Source organism: Rhincodon typus, chromosome 9 (assembly GCF_021869965.1).
Source record: "Rhincodon typus isolate 14 chromosome 9, sRhiTyp1.1, whole genome shotgun sequence".
Lineage (NCBI taxonomy): Eukaryota > Metazoa > Chordata > Chondrichthyes > Orectolobiformes > Rhincodontidae > Rhincodon > Rhincodon typus.
In genome coordinates this window covers 60,486,476-60,504,586 of record NC_063340.1, presented here as the reverse complement: position 1 = coordinate 60,504,586, position 18,111 = coordinate 60,486,476, and the positions used below count along the sequence as shown (strand labels likewise).

The 18,111-nt window shown below is 39.8% G+C and overlaps 1 long non-coding RNA gene across 1 annotated transcript in view; it reads left to right on the top strand.

The window, feature by feature from the left end:
• The window catches only part of LOC125484009, a 69,893-nt gene extending 59,655 nt beyond the window's left edge, over positions 1-10,238 (top strand). The window contains exon 3 of the long non-coding RNA XR_007262870.1: positions 9,617-10,238. This is a non-coding gene — a long non-coding RNA (uncharacterized LOC125484009). The remainder of the gene's footprint in view (positions 1-9,616) is intronic.
• The last annotated feature ends 7,873 nt before the right edge of the window (positions 10,239-18,111 follow it).

The following is an 18,111-nucleotide window of genomic DNA, read 5'->3' as shown; positions in this document are numbered from 1 at the left end:
TTTCTTGGCATGAGTAACAGTCCATCATATAACTTCAACCTTGTTTTCCAGGAATTCATTTTGGATCACCATTTTGAGATACCATATGTCTGTGAATCCATAGTGTTGTACGAAGCACCAGAAGCAAAGCACATTTACTTGATGCTCTCATTCTGCAGTCATCATTCAAACAGCTACAACCATTTATCACCTTTAAACCTGACAATGCCAACTTGTTGTATGGCATAAAGTGATTCATCAGAATCATTACTGACATCTTTATGGGCTTGCCTAACTTCTTCCCAGTTACACCCGTGGGTGCAGTGATTCAGCTTCTTGCTCTTTAGACCACTGTTTTCCCTTACTCTGGATAACAATGCTTCCCCAATAAACTTCTGCCTCATTCGACTCATCTCTGTAGTCGTGAACAAATAATGGTATCTTTTATAAAAAGAAATGAAGACTTGCATTAATATTGCACTTTCTGCAACTACCAGGATTCACAAGGACTTTATAGCCAATGAAGTATTTTATGAAGAGTAATTCACAAATAGGAAAGCAGCAGCAATTTGCACAATCCGTGGTCTTATAAGCAAAGTGATAATGGCTAGATGCTCTGTTTTGTGATGCCGAGTGGGGGATAGATATTGGCCAGGACATCAGGAACAACTGCTCTGCTCTTCAAAGTAGTGCCAATGGACCTTTTACATCCACCTCAACAGGCAATTGGTCTCTCAGTTTAACAGCTCAACCAAGAGACATCATCTCCATCAGTCCAGCTCTCCTTTATACTGCACTGAAGTATTAGCTTTGATTTGTGCACTAAATCATGAGGGGCATCAATAAGGTGAATGACAAGGGTCTTTTCCTAAGGGTGGGGGAGTTCAAAACCTGGAGGCATATTTTTACAGTGAGAGGAGAAAGATTCAAAAAGGACATCAGGCTCAACTTTTTTACAGAGAGTGGCCCATGTGTGGAATGAACTGACAGAGGAAGTGGTGGATGCAGGTATAGTTACAACCTTTAAAAGACATTTGGATAAGTTCATGAATAGGAAATGTTTGGAGGGATATGGGCCAAGCGCCGGCAGGACGCTCTAGTTTAGTTTGGGAACGTGTTTGGTGTGGACAGGTTGGACTGAAAGGTCTGTTTCTGTGCTGTATGACTCTATGACAGACTTGAACCCAATGTCTTGTGACTCAGAGTCAATAGTGCCACCGTTAAAGCTACAGCTGGAAGATAGTGGAAAATTTGTTGTGAGGGCAAATGGATAGACTTGAAATGTGCCATCTGACATTATGGGTTGCACATTCTATCTCTTGCAGTTCTTCTGCTAACTCCTGTGCCAATTAACCACACAATGTTTCCAGAACAGTACAAAAACCTGGAATGTGGAAGGAAATTTTGAAGCAATTTATCTTTAAACTAACGGACACCACATTAATTCCAGAACATGAAGTACTTCTCCGTTAAGTCCCTGTCTCCTGGCTTAAATATACTAACATGTGGATGAGTGCATTAGTACTTGCATATCAGTTTGTGTTTACAACAATTTTGTTAATATTCAAAGCAGATGGCAAGTGAGTGTTGTGCTGCACTCTCATATTTATGCCTACTACTTGCACTGGAAAAGTCCATGCCAACAACAATTTTTAGGCTGTCGTGAATAAATTATTCCCTTCCCAGTTCTGCTGTTTGATTTTAGTAACATGGTACTCATCAAGCTCAGTGCTTCACTGTAATGAACATGTATGTCAAAGAAAGTAACAGTAAGAATTTATTTTTGTCTCATTTTGACCGAGATTTAAGTTTACTGTCAGGAAGATTCAATTTCTGACATTCTTACAAAATATTGTCAGCTTATTTTTGAGAAAAATTACTCTAAAATATTAACTTTTTGAAACGCCAATGGAATTCTGAATTTAGATCATGCTAAGGTGAAGTAGCTGGGTGACAGGATGAGTTGTTTATGCTTTGACTATGTTTTAGAGCAGGATAGTATAATTTATTTTATTTACATCTTTGTCTCCAACAGCTTGTTTGTGAAAACGTACAAAGAAGTTATGCAGCACAAGCTGCTTCAGGTAAATCATTGTAGGTTGATACTCATCATCATTCCGACTGCGGAATTAGGGGCCAGTCACTTATTAAAGTAAAATTAGTGTACTGAGGCTTTAAAAGAAAAATGAAATACCAGTTGAACAGATGACATTACATGATTCATGTTTTGTGGCAGCCTCTGTAATGAATAGACATGAAACACTATCTCTGTAAGCAATATATACTTTAAGCTTCAGGACAGAACATTAAACACAATCAAACACTGTCGGATATATGTTACACTGTCCATTAAGCAGATATTCCATTCTCCCAGAATCAGTCCAAAGTGCTTCTTAATTCCTCAGAATTTACTTTGAGTTTTCTTTTCTCAGTCTGGTATCTTTTAACCTCAGAGCTATACTCCATGGTGAAAGTTTTCCTGGAATTGCAATCTCTAGAGCAAGTTCAATAGATCTTCCAGCCTTGTTCTTGCTCCTCACAAATGCAAGATTTTCAATTTAAGGGTGAGCTGCTACTTATATTCCTGTAGGTTGACCAATAGAAACTTTTGAAATGCAGTTGCTCTTCCTCTACCAGATCCTGGAAAACTAACAATATCTATCAGGTTTTAGTGATAATTGTAGGAAACTAGTACTGGAACTGATATTACAGTGGCTTTCTCTGAAACCTTTCCATTTTAAATTCTATCACAACAGTAATGTGACAGACCTCAGCACTGTTCTATCATAGAATCAGATGGACACTTCAAAGCACAAATATTTTTAACTTGATATTTTCAAATATCTTTCTGCTACTTTGAAGTCTAACTGTCTAACTGCTATGAACACAGATTTTGCTTCCATTGCTTCCAAGTGTGGGCATATTTTCTTGCCATTAAAAAGGAAGCATAGGCTTTCCTTTAATCTTTAACAACATTTCACCCAGGGTGTTACTAGGAGACTTCAGAACATGTAATTAACTGTAATCCACAAAATATCAGAGGCTCTCTGATTATCAGAGAGACAATTGGTTGATTAATTTGAGTGATACTATGCCACATCAAGCATGGAACAAGGCTAAGGGGCGGGTATTCATCAACTACCACATTTCGTACAAGGATTGAAATGTGCTGTTCCATAATGCTCTTGCCACTTAACTACTTGAACCCCTGCTAAAAAAAAAAACAATCTAAACAGCTCATAATTGTAATAATAAGCCTTTCATAGAATCCCTCCAGTGTGGAAGCAGGATAATTGGCCCATCAATTTCACACTGTCCCACCCAGACCCACCCCCTATTCCATCCAAGTAATGCGACAATTCCCTTAATTAGTCCATCTAACCTGCACATCCCTGGACACAATAGGCAATTTAGCATGGTCAATCCACCTAACCCATGCATCTTTGGACTGTGGGAGGAAACCGGAGCACCCAGAGGCAATACTTGAAGACATGTGGAGAACTGTAAACTCCACGCAGACAATCATCCAAGGGTGGAACCGAACCCGGCTCCCCGGCACTGTGAGACAGCAGTGCTGACCACTAAGCCACCGTAGAACTAAAATAAGGATGATGTGTTGCAATTGGACAGGACTCTGGTGAAATTCCATCCAGGCGAATGATTAGCTTTGGGGTCTCCCAATCCAAAGAAGGATGTACCTGTATTAGAAATGTGCAACAGAGTTTCATTACTTTGGTTCTGTGATGATAAAGATGCCATATAATTAGAAGATAATGAATTAATTAGGCCTACATGCTCTGGAATTTAAAAGAATGAGAGCTGACTTCATTGAAACATGCAGACTTCCAAGTGACTTTGACAGGGTAGTGCTGAGAAATTGTTTTACACGGTTAAACCATATTGGATGAGGGGTATAGTTCAGGATGAAATAAGGAGAATTCTGCTCATGTAACCACCTATGTTATTAGATCCATGGAAACTGGATTTAAAAAAAAAGATTATCAGATCATTGACTGAAAGGACCACAAGATAAGATTTATTGTCACAAACAAACTGAAAGCAACATCAACTAAACATTTAGCACCTAAACCCTTCTTCAGAATAGGGACCCAAAATGTTACTCTGCTTTCTCTCCACAGATGCTGCTAGACCTGCTGAATTTCTCCAGCTATTTCTGTTTTTATTTCAGATTTCTAGCATCCGTCATTTTTTTTTAATCAAACATTACTTTGTAGGTGATTTATTCTTTAAACTCCAGAAAAATGATTCCCCATTTACCTGTTATTATGGCCAAATATCTCCTGCTACAATGGCACTTTATTCTGTCTATTAAGTAAACATTGCTTTCTCATGCAACTGATTGAAAGCTATTTTCATCTTGTGATGATTTGTTTCCTTTTGATTTCCCATTTTGATAACTTCAAGTCCCAGAAATGACATTGACTGTAAGAGTTGCACAGTAGATCCCTTCACTTTACCTCAAATTAGTAAATCTTCCAGTGTTCTTTAAATCGTCACAAATCCAATCTCAATCTGAGCTTGAGCCCTCACCCACGTTCGGTGTGGTAACTAATAAGGTCAGCATTTTCTCTGCTTCACATGCAGGACTAGTTGCTTCATCTCCAGATCACTATCCCTCACATGTCTGCAGACTGATTTGTATCTGTGAGTTTCAAAGGTATTTGAGAAACCCTGTTACCCAATAATACAATGACATTCCTTTCCAAAGTCTATCTTCATGTGAATCTCACAGGTCATATATCTAATTAGAAATATTAATTAGATATCTTCTACACCCCTACCTCATTCTATCTTGGAATTAAACATACTAAAGTATAACTCTTTTTTAACAGCCTGATAGTTGTATCACCTTGCTGTGAGGATTTTGTAGAATAACAGCCTACTTACAATCAGCTCAATTGCTCTTGACATTGTCAACAGGTGTAAACATCTTGTTCTTTCTCATCAAATTTCTTGAATGTGGCAGTCTTGTTCTGCTAGCAACAAAGTTGTGTCTGAACAGAGTTCAGAGCAGTTCATACAAAAACATTTTTCTTCCATTTTGCTCCAAGTTAAAGCGATATCCCCAAAATATAACTACCTTACAAACCTTTTATTTGTAGTTGTTTAGAACTTTTGGATTTTCCAACTCAGAGACATGAATACTCAGATTGCTCAAAAGGAATCAATGGCTATGGGTTTGGTTGGGAAAGTGGATTTGAGGTCAAAGACCACCCATGATCTTTTTGACTGGTAGGGTGGCCTCAAGGAACTGAGTGGCCTACTGTTTCATAAAGTATGTTTGTATTTTCACAAGACTTTATTTAAGTCTTGCACTATCTTGTATTTCTGTTTTGTCTTTTTGAAATATAGAGTAAAAATGTTATCCATAAACTGAAGTTTCACAAGTGACATCAGCGTCATTTGCAGCCTGGATTTCAATCAGTTGAAGCTGAAAAGTTTTCTGTCCATCCTGTAGACAATATCCAGATGACTGGGAATCTAGTTCTGACAAGCTGAAGAATGGTGACGATGACAATAGAAAAAAGGGAGAAAATGGCACATCCCTGCTTGACCCCTGTCTTGACCTCTAAGGATTTTGCCATGTTACCATTGGTAGGAACTGTCATCGACATCTTGTAATGGAGGAGCTGGAGAATGTTGATGAATTTCTTTGGACGGCCAGCCTTTTAGCCAAAAGCCTTGGTCAGGTCAATGAAGACCATGCAGAGTAGTTGAAGATGTTGAGCAGTGAAAATCATGTCCATAGTTCCATGAGCAAAAACAAAGTTGCTGGAAAAGCTCAGCAGGTCTGGCAGCATCTGTGAAGGAAAAAACAGAGTTAACGTTTCGGGTGCAGTAACCCTTCCTCAGAACTGATGGTGACTGGGAAAATGTCAGTTTATGTGCAGGAAAAAAGGGAGGGGGATGGAGTAGGGAGTAAATGATAGGATTGAACCTAAAGAGAGGGAAGTAGCAAATACCTGGTCAAACACCAGGAGTGTCAGTGAAATTAATGTTGGTGGGCAAGAAGAAAGATTGGAACAGAAATCCCGTCGAGAAAGAAGCAGAATTTCTTCAAGGTGGGCATATCTAAAAGAGATGTGGCAGTGAGTTAAATACTAAATAAAAACTGATGCTGTAAGTGGATACTGTAAATCAGGAACAAAAACAAAGTTGCTGGAAAAGCTCAGCAGGTCTGGCAGCATCTGTGAAGGAAAAAAACTTTGTGTCCTTTCTTGAAGATGGTGCTGATAGCAGCATTTCTGAGATTGGCTGGGATTTCTTCTTTATCTCAGAATTTCAGGCACAGTTGATGAAAATTATGGATGAGCTCTATTATTCTAACTTTGAAAATCTCCAGTTTGACACCAAAGATATTGAGCCCATATATTGCCAGGGTGGCACTGAAGAAACCCCAAGTGTCTTGCTTATCAGCAAGGACCTGCAGCTCCTTCACTTTCTCAGTCATCCATTGGTTCTTGATTTCCCTTATTCCTCCTTGTAACACCACCTTTGCTGTTTGATGAGTGCTCCTCTTTGCCACACTGTTGATATTGTTTTGCTACCTTCCTCTTCTTGTTGATGAGGTTCTGGATGATGTGGTCATTCTCTTGAACTATTCTTGTTGTTAACTGATCTCATAGCATGAGAGGGTGGCTGTGTTCAGCAATTCCAAAATTTTCTACACTGAAGAAAGCTGCTAAAGTGCTCTCCTGTTCCTATTCCAATAGTGAAACAGTTGATTCAAACCCTACCACCTATAAATCGGTCCAAAGCGAGGGATTTCCAGATGTCTCGATCTTGTCCCCGTCAGCTCTTGCCAATCTCCTCAGGCCTTGTGTTGTGTCTGGGGTGTTTGAATTTCTCTAGGTAGATGCCTTGTGTGGGACATCTTTTACCGTGGGAATGCTGTTGCATGTCAGCAGAATTACGGCCCTTGACAGAAGGTAGATCCAGTTCCAGTGGCAAGGAAACCTCGACATTGGTGCATCTCCCTACTGCTGCAGCCTTCATCCATATTCACAGTGGTTGATATCACATGGATATCTTCTGCCTGGATCGCCATTGAGGACTTGTTTTAGATTATGCTTTGTCTGGTTCCTTCCCTCTGATCTTACCATCAAGGGTGGCCCTGCCAGAAGTTGAGAACTCCTAACAGCATCACTTTCAAGATCAACAGAACACTCTAGCCTGTCCACCACAGCAAGGAAAGGTAGCTTATGATAATATGCCGCAATTAAGTGTAAATATGTGCAAACAGTGAAAGTACTTCATTTCCCATTCATTTGATAAAATCAATGGGAAAGATGTTCAAATAAAATCATAGATTTATAGAGATATGCAGCACAGAAATAGACCCTTTGATCCAACCAGTACATGCTGACCATAATCGCAAAGTAAACTAGTCTCACCTGCATGTGCTGGCTGATATCCCTCCAAACATTTCCTATTTACCTACTTCTCTAAATACCTTTTAAACGTTGCAACTGTGCCCACATCCACCACTTCCTCCAGAAGTTCATTCCATACATGAACCAATCTCTGTGTAAAAAAGTTGCTTCTCATGTCCTTTTTAAATCTTTCTCCTCTCACATTAAAAATATACTACATAATCTTCAAATCCCCCATCTTAGGCAAAAGACACTTGCCATTCGCCTTATCTATACTCCTCATTATTTTATAAACCTCAATAAGGTCACCTCTCAACTCCCAGTGTATCCAGCCTCTCCTTGTAAATCAAACCCTCTATTCCCGGCAACATCCTGATAAATCTGTTCTGAGCCCTCTCAGCTTAATAATATCCTTCCTATAACTGGGCGACCAGAATGGGACTCAATACTCCAGAAGCAGCCTCACTAATGTCCTGTACAACTTCAATGTAATTAATTTTGTAAAGTTTATAAATTTTCTTGTAAATTCAATCTTTTATTTTTAATGAAAGAAATGCACATTTAAAATGTTTCACTAAATAATTTATAAACTTTGGAAATAATTATATTTACATATAAGCAGTAATTATTGACAGTTATTAATCACATTATTACAGTAGATTGCCAATATTACACATTGGCTACATTTCTTTGACATGCTAAAGGTTGGCACTGATTTGCTCTGTAAACACAAAAACATAAGTATGGAGGCAGATGGAAATTTACAGATTGATTACAGTTTTGTTTCAAAGGGGTGCACCAGCTGAATAGACTGGACTGGTGCAGTTTAGTGATGCTTCAACCTCTTCATCATTTAATGCAACAAATTTCAAGTTCAAGGAGGCCGTGTGTATGTAGCATGTTGTGCTGTTCCCCATCCCACCAAATATTAAATCCTTTATTATGCCTTCTGGCCCCCACTGGGCAAGTTAGAAATTTCTTGTTATTTTGGGGTGCTGGTGGGCTTTTGGGCACAGTTGGAGACTCTACAGCAGTTCAAAATTGGCTGTGCAATTTACTTAATGTTTCAGAAGTAAGTCCTCATACAAGAACTAAATTAATTTAAATGTGTATAACTCTTTTAAGGCATTTCAAGGTTGGGCTGTAGGAAATGCAACTGGAATCTGAGCCAGTCAGATATTAGCAGAATTGATTGAAAAAAAAATTGAGAGGTTTTGTAAAGTGTTTGAAGGTTGTGCTTTGTAAAGTTGTGTAAGAACTGAGTAAGATGGAAAGATCTCGGAAGAGCATTCCTGAGAGCGGAACCAAAACAGCTAAAACATCTGCTGAAAATGTGGGGCATAGGGAAAGAACTTAAGTCTTCAGGCATCAAGGGCAACCACTCCAATGCAATAAAGGAATCTAAGTCTAGCTTGAGGCACTCTACTGCAAAATTATTTTGTCTGAATATATCTGTCACCAGCTTCGGTTGCACTTAGGAAGACCATGTACTATGTAAGCTGTCCTTAAAGTGGCTTCGTGTCCATAGCTCTTTGACTGGGCCTATCCTTATTAGGGGATTGGAAAATTGTGAGTATTATAGGCCTTAGAAGACTGCAGTATTTTCTGGCTCTGAATAACATGCTTTAAGGTGTAACAACTTGCAAAGATCCCTTCATCAATCCATTGCCGTCAAAGTATACCAAAATGGAAATTGCTGGAAAAGTTCAGCAGGTCTGGAAGCATTTGTGGAGAGAAAGCCGAGTTAACCTTTCAGATCCAGTGACCCTTCCTCAGAACTCCAAGGAAGTTCTCCAGGGAACTCTAGTCACTGGGCCCAAAATGTTAACCCTGATATCTCTCCACAGATGCTGCTACACCTGCTGAGTTTTTCCAGCAATTTCTGTTTTGTTTCTGATTTCCAGCACGCACAGTTCTTTTTACTTAGCAGTCAAAGTACACCCCGAATTTTGGATGCAACAATTCAGATCTAAATGAAGGTGTGCCAGAGAAGGAAAGGAGAAAAGGACAATAAGTGGTATGGGCTGTTTGGATGAAAAAAAAAGAGATAGAAAGCAACAGAGGGTTAGAAGCCAGAAGAAAGAGAAGTGCTGGCAAAAAGTCATGCTCTGTTGCTCATACTTTGTAAGAGAGTGTAGATTTGTTATTTTCCTAGATCTATATGTGTGGTATGCAATTCTCTTAGTAGCTAAAGTTGAAATCTAATCTTTTCTTCTTATTCCTTTCCACCTCGCTCACACCAGGGTACAACCTAATGGATGTTGATAGACTTGTGACACTTCTCTGCCTGAACTTTACTCATGGTTAATGATGATGAAAGGCCACAACTGTTGAATCCCATCTGTGCTGAAGAAAGGAGGGTATTTGTGGTTTCTGTGTGTGCTCATATTGAAGAGCACAGATACTATCTCAAATCACAGGAACAGAAACAAGGTCAAGGTTATTATTATCATCAAGGAATTGAGAGACCTTTACCCTATGCATGATGATTCTATGATTCTGTTCTGCTACTGGATGCTTGGGCTTCCCACAGCCATTCCAAAATGGAAGACCCACGGGCCTTACTGATGAAAAGAAATTAATTTTAAAGATCTGAAAGGAACAATAAAGCACTTTGAGGTATCAATTACCTTTATTGTAAGCAAGTTTTAAGTCTTTCAAATGATCTCAGTGGAAGGTTGAGGTTGTACAGAAGAGTTAAACGAAGAGTAGCTCAGGAGCTTCATTGATACAGAGGGCCCAATGAACCACCTGGTATCACCGGCTGCAATATAGAATCGAAATTCAACAAGCTGGAAACTGAACGGGAGCAGATTCTAGCAGGTTTCAGCCTCTTTGCAGGAAATGCATCGCCTTCTGTCCTTCCCAGCCCTCTCAAGCTCTTAATAATGGTGACGTTTGATTCAATACTGAACATCACAGATAAACCCAAGCCTAGTCTGACCTGATGTTCATACGTATGCGCCTTTGCTACTTGTAGATTTTATGTAATAATTCAATTTAAGAATTTCTTCAAAATTGAAAGTATCAAAGTCTTCATCTAAAGAGATGAAAATGGTTATAGATGTTGACAATTGTTTATGTCTGACCCAACTTTTGACATTAATTCAAAGAACTTTCTGTGTAAATGACAAAGGAACAATAATAATTTACTTAAAGTCATGAATAGACATCCTGAAATATTACTGAAAGCTTTAAATATATATTTCAGGCAAATCCTAACGAGTTATTTTAAACCTTTGTGAATCAAAGTTGATCATTCTGGCATGGTAAGAGCGCTCTCTGGTGGAAAGTACCTGACCTCTTAGTTTTTGGCTGGAACCTCACTTGAGGGAAAGGTTCAGACGTTTATGAATATCTCCTTATCCTCTTTTAAGATAGCCTTTAAAACTCAACTCTTTGACTAATTAATTTAGACACTCCAACCTATGTGCCATTTTATGCTTGAGATGGCAATACAGGAGACTTTTGAAAACAAGAAATTCGTAGTGTCAGGGGATTGGAGAATTCAGACAGTGGCCTAAGCACTGGGATTGTAATGAACGTTAACCCAATTCACTCAATCATTGAATCGAAGCAAAACCTGAAGTGCAAATTCATGACATTCACACTGTTGTAAGTTTCACTGACTACCAGGATAAGAAGGAAAAAATGATGAAGCTGGGGTTGCTATGATAGTCTAAGAATCATCTGTTTTATTCTTCTTTCTACTGCAGATTGTAACAACATCGTATAAACGCAAAGCACAAAAGACTTGGTTTGAAGTGAAAGCTGCTGGGGGCTGTGCCTATCCTGGGTTTTGCTGCAGCTCACATTCTACAATATTTCATAAATCGGTCATAACCTCTGGGTATATTTTGGTTAACACACAAACAGAAAATTAAAAACCCAGGTCTTTCACCCTTTTATGTGAGGGTTTTGGGCAGCAATAGTTCTTGGGCCTAGTCTTTTGATGGATTCTGGTATGTATTTTGCTTATCACCTTCCTCCAAATTACCAAACAAAGAAGAAATTTTTCCAGATACCACAATGTCCCAATTTCTAAGTGACAATAAATGTTAGGTTGGATGCAAAATAATTCTGCTTCAGCTCAATTAGCTGGACAGCTGATTTGCAATGCAGAGCAGTGCCAACAGCATAGGTTTAATTCCTGAACTAGCTGAGGTTACCATGAAGAACTCGCCTTCTCAGTCTCTCCCCTTGCCTAAGGCAAGGTGACCCTTGGGTTAAACCAATGCAAGTCATCTCTGTCTAATGATTGAACAGCTCAGTGGTCTGCTAAGAATATGGTGACGTTACCCTTGTTTAACCTAGACTTCAGGGGTTAATTTATGAGGAGAGATTATATAAATTAAGACTGTGCTCTCCAGAATTTGGAAGGTTAAGGGGTGATCTGATCAAAGTCTTCAAGATATTAACAGGAAAAGACAGGACTAGATAAAGATAGAGGAGGCGTTGGCCTAGTGGTATTATCACTGGACTGTTAATCTAGAGACCCAGATAACGATTTGGGGACCTGGGTTCAAATCCTGCCATGATAGATGGTGGAATTTGAAGTCAACAAATATCTGGAATTAAGAGTCTAATGATGACCATGAATCCATTGTCAACTGTCAGGAAAAACCCGTCTGGTTCACTAATGTCCTTTAGGGAAGGAAACTGCCATCCTTACCTGGTCTGGCCTACATGTGACTCCAGACCCACAGCAATGTGGTTGACTCTGAACTGCCCTCTGGGCAATTAGGGATGGGCAATAAATGCTGCCTATCCATCAATGCCTTCATCCTGTTAATGAATAAAAAAATAAACTATTTCCACAGGTTGGGGATTCTAGAACTACAGGGCACAGTCTGAAAATTAGGGCCAGATCATTCAGGAGAGATGTTAGGAAGCACTACTACACACAAAGGTTGGTAGATGCTTGGACCTCTCTTCCACGTTGGCAGTGAATGCTATATTAGTTGTTAATTTTAAATTTGAGACAGGTAACTTTTGTTTAGCAAAATGGAGGAAAATTGAGGAAAATGGGCCAAAGGTAGATCTATGGAGTTAGGCCACAGATCAGCCATGATCTCATTGAATGGCTGAAAGACTTGAGAGATTGAATAGCTTACTCCTGTTTCCTATGTTCCTATTTTTTGGCTTGTATGTCTTTCTTTTAAAAAAAATGTTAAACGTTTAATATATCCTGAAGTAATTTGGGTTTATGAACCATTTTCTTGACACAGTGTCCTTCTCAAAGCCAACTCTACAAGCATTCTGGCAACACTCCTGCAAAACAAATACAGTGGAGTAGCTGAAAGTATCTCCCCTGCCAGGTCTTGTTTTCTTAGCTCACACATGGTCAATGTTCCAAGAGAAGATGAAGGATACAAAGACACTCTGTGGCTCTCCTTAAAATACAGCAGCTTTGATATTTGGAGGAGCTTGCCGTAAGTTGTTCAAAGTCATGACATTTTGTCTGTCAAATGCATCATGCTTGAGTTTGAACATTTTAATGATGAGGAAGGGTGGTGGCAGAGAAAGAAAGGGAAGGAATCAAATTTGGCTCTCCAGATTCCAGTGCCTCAAGGGTTGTCCTACTCCATGTGCCCAAAAATCTACATGTTACAAATCGGACTGTTCAGTGACATGAAGACACATGGCAGAAACTTGTGACACCAAAGAGACATTGTAAAGACTGTATCATTTGATATTTTTGCATTGTGGACTAAAATGGAAGAAAAGACTACTTTAAAAATTAAGGACTGTGGAAGGAATTGTTGCATTGTAGATGATTTGCTTGTATAGTTATGATTATCTGTGGATAGCAAAGGTCATCAGCCTGGTGACAACACTCTACTTCATTCCTGGGTAGCTGAACAGCTTGTAGGTATGAATGATGTGGGGAGAAACCTTCAGACTGTCGGAAGGGCAGGTTGTGTGTGTCACTCTCTGTAGTAAAAATATCTAAAGCACAGAGAAAGTCAACTATTTTCTCCCACCAGTTGCTGTAAGCTGTTGCCTATAACTAGGATCTAAGACTTTGTGGTTAGTGTACCAATCACAATGTGCCTCCTGCAAAGGCATGGCCATCACCCTTCTTGAAATTCTAGATGCAGGTACCTTGTTTTAAGTAGATATGTTCTGCTGATTTACTATAGGTATCAGACCACAATAGATCACCATGTCCCATTTAAAGAAGTGGTTTCACATGCAATTTGTTGTGTGGTTGTCGGTTCAGAAATTCTCAGGCCAGTCATCAGTGTGTTTATTTAAACAATATTTATTTACACTACATCCAGGATAGCCAAACAGTAGCTATCTCTGTCCTCAGTGAATCTAGTTCCAATTATTTAACAGAGTCTGTTCCACAAGGTTCTGATGCCACTGACACTGCAAACCTCAGCGGCTTATCTGCATATTTCCTTAAATCCTATCTCTATATCTTCTACCAAGTACATTTTCGATTTTGAACATTCTTAACTGAAAATATTGAACTGAAAGTATTTCCATCTCCACGCTTTCTGCCAGAGTCTGGTGGACAGATTCAACCATTGTGTTGACATCACAGATCTCCCTGCATTGTTATTCAAGTTGGCACAGATGGGCGATTTGTCAACTATCTATGAGATGGATTTTTGGAGCAACTTGTGGTCATCTACTAGGGAATGGGCAATTCTGGATTTATTGATGTATAATGTGGCAGACTTGATTAGGGAGCTTAAGGTGAAGGAACCCCTAGGGTGCAGTGGCCATAATATGAAAGAAGTCATCCAGCAGTTTGAGAGGGAGAAATTGGAATCAGATGTAATGATATTACAATTGAGTAAAGTTAAATGCAAAGACATAGAGTCATACAGCATAGAAATGGACCCTTCAATCCAACCAGTCCAGGCTAAACATAATCCCAAACTAAAATAATGCCACCTGCCTACTCTTGTCCCACATACCTCCAAACCTTTCCCATTCATGTAATTATCCAAATGTCTTTTAAATATTGAAATTGTACTAACATCCACCAGTTCCTCAGGAAGTTCATTCCACATGTGAACCACACTCTATAAGAAATTTGGCCCTCATGTCCTTTTTTAAATCTCTCTTCTCTCACCTTAAAAATGTGCCCACTAATCTTGAAATTCCCCCATGTTCAAGAAAACACAACTACCATTAACTCTATCTGTACCCCTCGTTATTTTATAAACTTCTATAAGGTCTCTTCTCAAACCCTTACACTCCAGCGAAAAAAATCCAAGCCTTTGAGGGAGGAGCTGGCCACAGTTGATTGGAAGAGGAAGCTTATCAGGGAAGATGGTGGAACAACAATGGCAGGAGTTTCTGGCGGATAATTTGGGAAGCACAGAGGAAGTTTATCACAAGAATGAAGAAACATACCAAGGACACGATGTTGTAACCATGGCTGACAAGAATCAAGGACAGCATTGAAGCAATAGAGAAAGCATATAATGTGGTGAATATTGCTGGGATAACTTAAAAAAGCAATAAGGTGGGGAAGTAAGCTAGCTAGTAATATAAAAGAAGACTGCAAGAATTTTTAACATGTAAAGAAGATAAGAGAGATGCAAGGGTGGACATTGGACTGCTACTAAATGAGGCTAGAGAAGAAGTAATGGGGAGCAAAGAAATGGTGGAGGAACTGAACAGGTACTTTGCTTCAGTCTTCACAGTGGATGACACCAGTAGCATCCAGAACTTCAAAAGAGCCGGGGTAAGAGGTGAGTGCTGCGGCCATCACTAAGGGGAAGGTGCTGGGGAAGTTGAAAGGTCTGAAAATGGATAAATTACCTGGACCAGATGGACTACACTCCAGGTACTGAAGGAGATAGCTGAGGAGATTGTGGAGACATTGGAATCACTGGAGTCAGGGAGGGTCCCAGAGGCCTGGAAAATGGCTAACAATAACACCTCTATTTAAAAAGAGAGTGAAGAAAAAGATGGAAAATTTTTAACTCAGTTAGCCTGACCTCAGTCATTGGTAAGATTTTAGAGTCCATTATAAAGGTTGAGATTTCCAAGTACTTGGAAACACATGGTAAAATAGGCTGAGTCAGCACAGTTTTGTCAAGCGCTGACAAACCTGATAGGAATTCTTTGAGGCGGAAACAAGCAAGTTAGGCAAAGGAGAGACCAGTGGGCGTGATCAATTTGGATTTTGAGAAGGCTATTGACAAGGTACTACAAAGGAGGCTGCTAAATAAGATAAGATTGAGTGGCACAGTGGCTCAGTGGTTAGCAGTGCCAGCGACCTGGGTACAATTCCACCCCCATGTGTCTGTCTGTAGGGAGTTTGCACATTCTCCGGGTGCTCTGGTTTTCTCGCATAGTCCAAAGATGTGCAGGTTAGGTGGATTGGCCATACTAAATTGCCCATAGTGTCCAGGGATGTGCAGGCTAGGTGGATAAGCTATGGGAAATGCAGGGTTACAGGGATCTGGTGGGATGCTACTCAGAAGGTTGGTGTGGAATTGATGAGCCGAACGGCTACTGCACTGTAAGGATTCTTAAAACAAAAAGAGCCCATTGCATTACAGGCAAGGTACTGGCATAGATAGAGGATTGGCTGACTGGCAGAAGGCCAAGAGTGGGTTAAACGGGTCTTTTTCAGGATGGAAGCTGGTGACTAGTGGAGTTCTGCAGGGTTCAGTGTCAGGGCAACAACTATTCTCGTAATGCATTAACGATCTGGGCAATGGAACTGAGGGCATTGCTGATAAGTTTACAGATGTCACAAAGGTAGGTAGAGGGACAGGTAGTGTTGAGAAGACAGGGGTGCTGCAGAAGGACTTGGACAGGATGGGAGAGTGGGCAAAGAAGTGGCAAACGGAATACCGTGTGAGGTTATGCGCTTTAGTAGGAAGAATAAAGGCATTAACTATTTTCAAAATAAGGAAAGGTTTCAAAAATTTGAAGCACAAATATACTTAGGAGCCCTAGTTCAAGATTCCTTGAAGGTTAAAATGTAGCTTCAGCTGGCTTTTAAGAAGGCATATGCATATTGAGAGGCCTAGAATATAAGGCTGTTTCATACTCTGGTCAGACTGTGTTTGGGATATTGTAAGCAGTTCTGGGCCCTGTATTTGAGGAAGGATGTGTTGCCCTTTGAGGGGGTCCACAGGAAGTTTGCAAGAATGATCCTGGAAGAATATTGACATAGGACGAGCTGTTGAGGACTCTGGGTCTGTACTCGATGGAGTTTAGAAGGATGGGGGTGGAGGGGATCCTATTGAAGTTGCAGAATAGAGAGAGGGCTAGATTGAGTGAATGTAGAGAAGATGTTTCCCCTAGTAAAAGAGACTAGGACTCAAGGCGCCGCCTTGAGTTACAACTCTTTAGAGCTGAGATGAGGAGGAATTTATTCAGAGGGTGGGGAATCTGTGGAATTCATTGCCACAGAAAGACTTCAAGTCATTGAGTGGATTTAAGATGGAGATAGATAGGTCTTGATTAGTAAGAGGATCAAAGGTTATGGGGAGAAAGCAAAAAAAAATGGAGTTGTGCAATTTATCGGCCGTGATTGAATGACACAGCAGATTCAATGGCCAAATGGCCTAATTTTGCCCTTATATCTTATGGCCTTATGGTACATTAAGGCTAAGTCCCAGTCAATGATTTTGGTCAGTAACATCTTGATAGTCCTGACTGCCGTTTCAGCTTTTCCAGAGGTTGTGACATATTAGTAACAAATTTCCCAAAAGATGCCTTCCAAACTGTGACCAATTATCTGAGATAATCTCATCTAGGATTCCAAGAGTGAAAGGAAATTGTTCAAAACTTTTATCACTGTATCATATGCGTTTTCAGGTTTTGAGGTATAAAACCATTTTTACTTACAGCTTCTAATTTCCGAGTTCTAAACTTGTGACAAGGTATGGCTGAGGTTTTTATGGTAAAAATGAACTGCCATCTTGAAATGAGCCCTCCATGAGAAACTTGCCAGTTAAGAGGCAGGAAAGAGAGCACTCAACAGTGAATTCTTAAGGCCTTATGCAGGACACAAGGGCATGGTCTCAGAGTTAAGGGATTACCCTTTAGAACTGAGATCAGGAAGAATTTCTTCAGACAGATGGTGGTGAATCTGTGGAAGCTATTGCCACAGAGGGCTATGGAAGCTAAGTCTTCTTAAAAGAGAGGTGCATTGTTTTGTAACCTTAACAGTCAATGAAGCTTCCCTGACGTGTCTGGGCACAGATTCCAGCAGATTTTGAAAACTGTTGAGGAGATGCTGATGGAGCAAGTTCAGCGTAGAAAAGAAAGCCATTTTCCCAGATAGTGAATTAAATTGGTGTACAGATATGTCAGGAAATGACACAAAATGTGTGGAATCGACATTATTACCAGATTCAAGATCTAGCACAAAAATAGTTTAATTAAAATATAAATATTTCTTTGTAAATCTTTCATTAATTCTTCACTGTCCTACAGTGTTGTAGCTTTATAGCTGGAGCAGCAATACAATGGGACTAGAAAATGATGTCATATCTCTAAGAAAGACGCCATTTCTGCATGTCTGTGACTCCTTGAAGCAATGTCTACTCTGTTGACTGAAAACAAGCCAGATCAGACTGTCTCTCTGAACTCTTATGATTGAATTCTTCATGGTTTCTAACCCAGAGCAATTCTTGAACTTTATAATGAGCTACAACTGCCTCCCTTCTCCTGTGTTGTATCTATGAGAAAGACATTGGAGAAACAATTAATCAAAGAAGCATTTTAAGCAGCAAAAAGGATTTTTCCTCAG